General features: G+C 45.8%; 3 non-coding genes across 3 annotated transcripts; all 3 read right to left on the reverse strand.

Moving 5' to 3' along the window:
- Window positions 1-84: 84 nt before the first annotated feature.
- On the reverse strand, window positions 85-156 carry trnaa-ugc. The gene has a single exon. It is a non-coding gene; the product is annotated as a tRNA-Ala (tRNA).
- Window positions 157-381: 225 nt separating this feature from the next.
- On the reverse strand, window positions 382-454 carry trnaf-gaa. Its single transcript has one exon. It is a non-coding gene; the product is annotated as a tRNA-Phe (tRNA).
- An 82-nt stretch (window positions 455-536) lies between these two features.
- trnai-aau lies at window positions 537-610 on the reverse strand. Its single transcript has one exon. It is a non-coding gene; the product is annotated as a tRNA-Ile (tRNA).
- Window positions 611-8,108: the final 7,498 nt, after the last annotated feature.

An 8,108-nucleotide genomic window follows, 5' to 3' on the forward strand; every position in this document is an offset into this window, starting at 1 on the left:
ACTCAAATTATTTAGCACATCTCTGTTTCCTGCTTAGAATGTCAACATTCTGGAAAGTAGAAGTTGGGTCTTTGCAAAAAAACTTGGAGAAGCTGGGGATTGAACGCAGGACCTCATACATGCAAAGCATTCGCTCTACCACTGAGCTACACCCCCTTTCTGGGAAAGTAAAAATTGTTTCTTATTTTTGTCTTACGACAACCTACTGTCATGTAGCAATGACAAGCAACTTTAATGTAACACTGATGTCAAAATGTCAGATGAAAAAGCAAGACATTACTTACTTTCAGAGGAGCAGCGTAGCACACACCATTGAGGCCCACAAACAAAGCTGAGGAAAGTTTCCTTGAAGCCAGAGCATAAAGAAAGAAAAAATACAGATGCCGAAACCCGGGATCGAACCAGGGACCTTGAGATCTTCAGTCTAATGCTCTCCCAACTGAGCTATTCCGGCAATTGACTCAAAATAATTCTGTGGCACCCTTGACAATTTACATGCATGTGACTCATAATTTTGACACTCAAAATGTACATAATAGCCAGTATGGGGATCGAACCCATGACCTTACCGTTATTAGCACCACAGTCTGACCAACTGAGCTAACCGGCCATTTGCTATTTTGCACAATTGTTTAAATGCACTGAGCCTCTGCAAGTGCTGGCACGTCAATAAACAAGTCCACCAACAGCATAGCCTGACAAGACTTGGTTGCTTCTTGCGGAAATTCCAAACGGCTGGGGAATTAGCTCAAATGCTTTGCACGCGTGAGGTAGTGGGATCGATGCCCACATTCTCCAAAAGCACATTGTTTTATGGATCCAAGAAAACTCCAGTTCACACTTCATGCAGCCTTGTCTTACGACAACCTACTGTCATGTAAACAATGACAAGAAACTATCATGGTAGTGGTTGAAAACACCTTATCAGTGTTTATCCATACACCGCCTGCAGTTTGATAGACATAGTGCATTCAACCCTGTGTAGATCAGTCAATTCTTAACTTAAAGACTTAAAACTCAGGATTCTGTAAGTGGCTATGTGAATCAAGACATGTGTTTACTTATAGCTTACATGTGTTTAATTAAGCCTAGCCCTAAATGTCATTTGTTTTGGGTGACAGTGAGAGAACTGTTAGGGTGAGAAGCACAATTCGACCTCAGGTACGTTCCTAAGGTCCTCCTACCTGTGTTGATTCTAAGCTTCCTGGACCAACCGGAAGTGGTTAAAATCACCCTAAAAGTGTTTATCCATACCCTGCCTGCAGTTTGATAGACATAGTGCATTCAACCCTGTGTAAATCAGTCAATTCTTAACGTAAGGACTTAAAACTCAGGATTCTGTAAAAGCATACCCCAATGAGGATATGTGTTGACTTACAGCTTCCTGTGCCAACCGGAAGTGCCATAATTGGTGTCTCTTGGGCTGTTTCGAGGGGTTAAAAAAGTCAGATCTTTCCAAAACTTCATATATGTGATTAGGCAACCCCCATGAACTGTAAATCAGTCATTTTCCCCGTAAAATTTCAAAGGAAAACTAAATCACACACACACACAGCTTGGAAGTAGGGACCCATTGGGCTGCGTAGAGACATACACTGCCTGCATTAATTAACCTTGTTGGAACTTTTAAAGAACCGTCGGACCTAGAGTTCCGAAACTTTAGAATCCTGTTCTAGACCTCCGTTCGATAGTGCGTGGTGAGTTACGTGGCTCTAGACAGTTCTCGGACCGAGAAACAGCTTCATACATTTGCAATGACTTCTATTCATTTTTGCATCACGAAAATGGCGACATTTAGAAATGTCCCAGAGTCGCAAGACTAGGTGCATTGCGACCGACTCGTCCCATATAGACAGACCCCAACGTTTCTGTCCGATAGCTCATTCAAGGACCCCGTAGCAAGTCATGGAAAAAAGTGGATTTTCAGCACCAATTAGGGTTTTGCTCGGACACCAAATGACCGATCGAGCCGAAACTTGGGATTCGGGGTCGCCTCAGCAAGGTCTACACGTAACATAAGAAATGGACCCGCAGCTAGAACGTAATTACGTGTTTTATGTTTTTTTATGGTTTGAACCGAAGGCGTTGTGAATTTTGGGCCAGCTCTGAAGTATGTGATAGTTGGCTACAAAACGAGTTGGAAAAAGTGGGTTTGGTGTCAATTGGTATCAGTTTGGTGTCAGAATGATATCTAATTGACTGATGGACGGTGACTTGCTGGTGACTCTTGTCCATTTGCAATATGTTTAAACAGTGAGGTACCATCACCAAAAGTGACATTCTGAAATCAACCCTAACGAGCCATTGAGATGAACCAGAATCACTGCCCAGCCATCCCAAGTTCATCGGGCCAGTCAATTTCACATTCCTGCAGGATTTTTATAGCATGACAAATTCGTGATGGTACATGCCCATTGAACCACATTGCAAATGCACAGTGACTTTGCAAAAGTGAGAAAACATAAACAAATGGACATGATGAAATCAACACAACGAGTGATGGAAAGGAACAACTATCACTGCTCGGCCATCCTGTGTTCATCAGGCCAGTCAATTTTGCATTTTTGAGCATGTCAAATTTCATATGGTAAATGCCCATTGAACCATATTGCAAATGCACGTGCACTTGCAATATGATTGTATAGTGAAAAAACATCACCAAATGGACATGATGAAATCAACACAACGAGTGATGGAACGGAACAACTATCACTGCCCGGCCATCCTGTGTTCCCATAGCGGGCATTAATATCAGAATGACCGGTAAATGCATTTACAACCATATTTTTATTTTTGGGTTACTAGTTGCACGTGCATTTGCAATATGATTCTATAGTGAAAAAACATCACAAAATGGACATGATGAAATCAACACAACGAGTGATGGAAAGGAACAACTATCTCTGCCAGGCCATCCTGTGTTCATCAGGCCAGTCAATTTTGCATTCCTGCAGGATTTTTATAGCATGACAAAATCGTGATGGTACATGCCCATTGAACCACATTGCAAATGCACAGTGACTTTGCAAAAGTGAGAAAACATAAACAAATGGACATGATGAAATCAACACAACGAGTGATGGAAAGGAACAACTATCACTGCCCGGCCATCCCGAGTTCATCAGGCCAGTCAATTTTGCATTTCTGCAGGATTTTCGAGCATGTCAAATTTCTTATGGCATTTGGCCCCCAAAAAAATTGACTTTTGACTTTGACTTTTGACTTCCGATGAAATCATATTGTAAATGGACAAATCATATTCCTTATGCACAAGTTAAAACATTTTTTTTTAAATGATAATAATATACAACTAAAGTATGTTGATACAGTTCTTATACGTGTGTAATTGACACAGAATTTGAAAGAATTTCGAAAAACGGTCCAGAAAGCACTTTATTAAGGGTGTGTGAAGTTTTTTACAAAATTTTGACATTTTTGACTTTTGACTTTTGACTTCCTATGAAATCATATTGAAAATGGACAAAACATATTACTTATGCGCATGTAAAAAAAAATATATGATTAGAGTCCCTATTTCTCCCTCTGTTTCCGCTTCTGTCCTTGTCGGATCCTTGTTTGATGTTTGCTGTTCGCTGTACTTGTTCCGTCCTGTCGTGTTTTTGCCTTCATCAGATGCTGCGTGTGAGCAGGTGTCTCTATCAGCTATGGCCTGCGCCAACCCGAAGCGACCTGCAGTCTGTGGCCGCTTCTCCTGTTGTTCCCCTCTACAGACTAGAGGATTTCTGTTATTCCTGTTTGGACATTACCTGTGAAAGATTTCAGGATTAGTCGTTTTCTGTTAAGACTGGAATAAACTCTGTTTCTGTTAAGTCGCTTTTGGGTCCTCATTCACCTGCATAACAGAAGGATCCGACCAAGAATGGACCCAGCGACTACGGATTCTCTCTACTCTGCTGTCGAGTTCCAGGGAGCGATGCTAGGCAGACACGAACAGGAATTGTCTGCTGCTCGACATGCCGTTGATACCCTGGCCGCCCAAGTCTCCGGCCTCTCGGAGGAGATTCACAATCTCCGCCTCGATCCACCGGTTACCTCCTGGGCTTCCGGGTCTCCGGAGCCCAGAATTAATAACCCACCGTGCTACTCTGGGGAGCCTACTGAATGTCGCTCGTTCCTTACCCAGTGTGATATAGTGTTCTCTCTCCAGCCCCACACGTACTCCAGGGGTATTGCTCGTATCGCCTACGTCATATCTCTCCTTACTGGACGGGCTCGGGAGTGGGGCACGGCTGTCTGGGAGGCAAGGGCTGAGTGTACTATCCAGTATCAGAACTTTAAGGAGGAGATGATACGGGTTTTTGATCGTTCTGTTTTTGGGAAAGAAGCTTCCTGGTCCCTGTCTTCCCTATGTCAAGGTAATCGATCCATAACGGATTACTCTATAGAGTTTCGCACTCTTGCTGCCTCCAGTAACTGGAACGAGCAGGCGTTGCTCGCTCGTTTTCTGGAGGGACTCCACGCTAAGGTTAAGGATGAGATTCTCTCCCGGGAGGTTCCATCCAGCGTGGATTCTTTGATTGAACTCGCTATTCGCATAGAACGACGGGTAGATCTTCGTCACCGAGCTCATGGAAGAGAGCTCGCGTTAACTGTGTCCCCCCTCTCCCCGACACTACCATCTTTCCCCACTGACTCAGGTGTTGAGCCCATGCAGCTGGGGGTATTCGCATCTCGACTAAGGAGAGGGAACGGAGAATCACCAACCGCCTCTGTCTCTATTGCGGTTCCGCTGGTCATTTTGTCATTTCATGTCCAGTTAAAGGCCAGAGCTCATCAGTAAGCGGAGGGCGACTGATAAGCGCTACTACTCTGTCCTCTCCGTCAAGTACCTGTACTACCTTGCCGGTCCATCTACGCTGGACCGGATCGGCAGCTTCCTGCAGTGCATTAATAGACTCTGGGGCGGAGGGCTGTTTTATGGACGAAGCCTGGGCTCGGGAACATGACATTCCTCTCAGACAGTTAGGGAGCCCACGGTCATGTTCTCCTTGGATGGTAGTCCTCTCCCCAGTATATTATGTGAAACACTACCTTTAACCCTCACAGTATCTGGTAACCATAGTGAGACCATTTCTTTTTGATTTTTCGTTCACCTTTTACACCTGTTGTGTTGGGTCATCCCTGGCTAGTGTGTCATAATCCTTCTTTTGATTGGTCTAGTAATTCTATCCTTTCCTGGAACGTTTCTTGTCATGTGAAATGTTTAATGTCTGCTATTCCTCCTGTTTCTTCTGCTCCCTCTTCACAGGAGGAACCTGGTGATTTGACAGGATTGCCGGAGGAATATCATGATCTGCGCACGGTCTTCAGTCGGTCCAGAGCCACCTCCCTTCCTCCTCACCGGTCGTATGATTGTTGTACTGATCTCCTCAAGAAGCGTTTAACATCCGCTCCTATCCTTGTTACACCTGACGTCACTAAACAGTTCATTGTCGAGGTAGACGCGTCAGAGGTGGGCGTGGGAGCCATTCTGTCCCAGCGCTCCCATACTTACGATAAGGTCCACCCTTGCGCGTATTTTTCTCATCGCCTGTCGCCGTCGGAACGTAACTATGATGTGGCTAACCGCGAACTGCTCGCCATCCGTTTAGCCCTAGGCGAATGGCGACAGTGGTTGGAGGGGGCGACCGTTCCTTTTGTCGTTTGGACTGACCATAAGAACCTTGAGTACATCCGTTCTGCCAAACGACTTAATGCGCGTCAGGCTCGTTGGGCGCTGTATTTCGCTCATTTCGAGTTCGTTATTTCTTATCGTCCGGGCACTAAGAACACCAAGACTGATGCTTTATCCCGTCTCTTCAGTTCTTCTGTAGCCTCTACCGACCCCGAGGGAATTCTCCCTGAGGGGCGTGTTGTCGGGTTGAATGTCTGGGGAATTGAGAGACAGGTAAAGCAAGCACTCACTCACACTCCGTCACCGCGCGCTTGTCCTAGTAACCTTCTTTTCGTTCCCGTTTCTACTCGTCTGGCCGTTCTTCAGTGGGCTCACTCTGCCCAGTTAGCTGGCCACCCCGGCTTTCGGGGTACGCTTGCTTCTATTCGCCAGCGTTTTTGGTGGCCTACTCAGGAGCGTGACACGCGCCGTTTCGTGGCTGCTTGTTCGGACTGCGCGCAGACTAAGTCCGGTAACTTTCTTCCTGCTTCTGCTCCTGGCCTTGCTGGGTCTCAGTCTGTCCCCAGCCACCGCATCTCTCCTGCCCTTGCTGTGTCTCAGTCTGTCCCCAGCCACCGCATCTCTCCTGGTCCTGTTCCTGCACTTGCTGTGTCTCAGTCTGTCCACAGCCACCGCCTCTCTCCTGTTCCTGGTCTTAGCCTTGCTGTGTCTCAGTCTGTCCCTAGTTGTTACTCTCCTGGCCTGTTTGGTCCTGATTGCTCTAACGCTTACAGTTCTCTACCCGTGTCTCATTTTTATAAGAGTTATTGCCCTAGATTCCCTCTTCATCGTTTCCCGTTACGGTCCTGAGGAGAGGAGTTGGGTTCTTTCTCGGGACGTGCTGGACCGTTCGTTGATCAATGATTTCCTCCGTTGCCGCCAGGGTTTCTCCTCGAGTGCGCCAGGAGGCGCTCGGTGAGTGGGGGGGTACTGTCATGTTTTGTCATATATTGTCATGTCTTGTCCCTGTGCTTTCTCTTCTATTTGTTTCCCCCTGTTGGTCTTATTAGGTTTCTCTCTCTCTCTCTCTCTCTCTCTCTCTCTCTCTCTCTCTCTCTCTCTCTCTCTCTCTCTCTCTCTCTCTCTCTCTCTCTCTCTCTCTCTCTCTCTCTCTCTCTCTCTATTGTTCCGTTCCTGCTCCCAGCTGTTCCTCATTCTCCTAACTACCTCGTTTACTCTTTCACACCTGTCCCCTATTTTGCCCTCTGATTAGAGTCCCTATTTCTCCCTCTGTTTCCGCTTCCATCCTGTCGTGTTTTTGCCTTCATCAGATGCTGCGTGTGAGCAGGTGTCTCTATCAGCTACGGCCTGCGCCAACCCAAAGCGACCTGCAGTCTGTGGCCGCTTCTCCTGTTGTTCCCCTCTACAGACTAGAGGATTTCTGTTATTCCTGTTTGGACATTACCTGTGAAAGATTTCAGGATTAGTCGTTTTCTGTTAAGACTGGAATAAACTCTGTTTCTGTTAAGTTGCTTTTGGGTCCTCATTCACCTGCATAACAATTCCCCAACTTGTCTTTTGAGAGTATTCACTTGTTAAATTAGCTTTTGCACAACTCCCACTTTGCACAATGTTGACATTCTAAGAATGAAATAGATGCGCAAAGCCATCTGTTTTTGTTAACTGAAGCACATGGGTTCAATCCCTGTTCGACGTTTATGGTAGATAGCTGATATTATGGAAATGTACTTTCATCACAACAGTGTAAAGAAAAGGTCAATTGTCTTGATATGGCCACTGCGACCTGTATGCTCTAGTCGGCTGGCCCTCGCTACATATTCGTCGCCAGAACCACTGGCTCCAGGTCATCTGTAAGTCTATACTAGGTAAAGCTCCACCTTATCAAGGCAATCACAGGCGGCCTAGTCCTTGCGCAGCAGTCCCTTCCAGCTGCAGTCAGAGCAGGAGATGCCCATCTGTAAATAGCCCACCCAATCTACCTACCTCATCGCCATATTGTTTTTATTTACTTTCTGCACTTTTGCACACCAGTATTTCTACTTGCACATCATCATCTGCTCATCTATCACTCCAGTGTTCATTTGCTAAATTGGGACTACTTCAGTACTATGGCATATTTATTGCCTTTTTTAAAATCCCTTCTATTTTGTTATTGACTGTGAGCTAGTTTGTTCCATGTGTAACTCGTCGCCAGAACCACTGGCTCCAGGTCATCTGTAAGTCTATACTAGGTAAAGCTCCGCCTTATCAAGGCAATCACAGGCGGCCTAGTCCTCTCGCAGCAGTCCCTTCCAGCTGCAGTCAGAGCAGGAGATGTTCACCCCTCCACGTCCAGACTGCAAATGAATTACACTGCTTTGCTTTACCTTGGCCAGGTCGCAGTTGTGTATGAGAACTTGTTCTTAACTGGCTTACCTGCAATAATAATGGAGAAATTTAAGAAAATAAGAAACAATTTTTTCTTTCCCAGAAA

Source organism: Oncorhynchus gorbuscha, linkage group LG01 (assembly GCF_021184085.1).
Source record: "Oncorhynchus gorbuscha isolate QuinsamMale2020 ecotype Even-year linkage group LG01, OgorEven_v1.0, whole genome shotgun sequence".
Taxonomy (NCBI): Eukaryota; Metazoa; Chordata; class Actinopteri; order Salmoniformes; family Salmonidae; genus Oncorhynchus; species Oncorhynchus gorbuscha.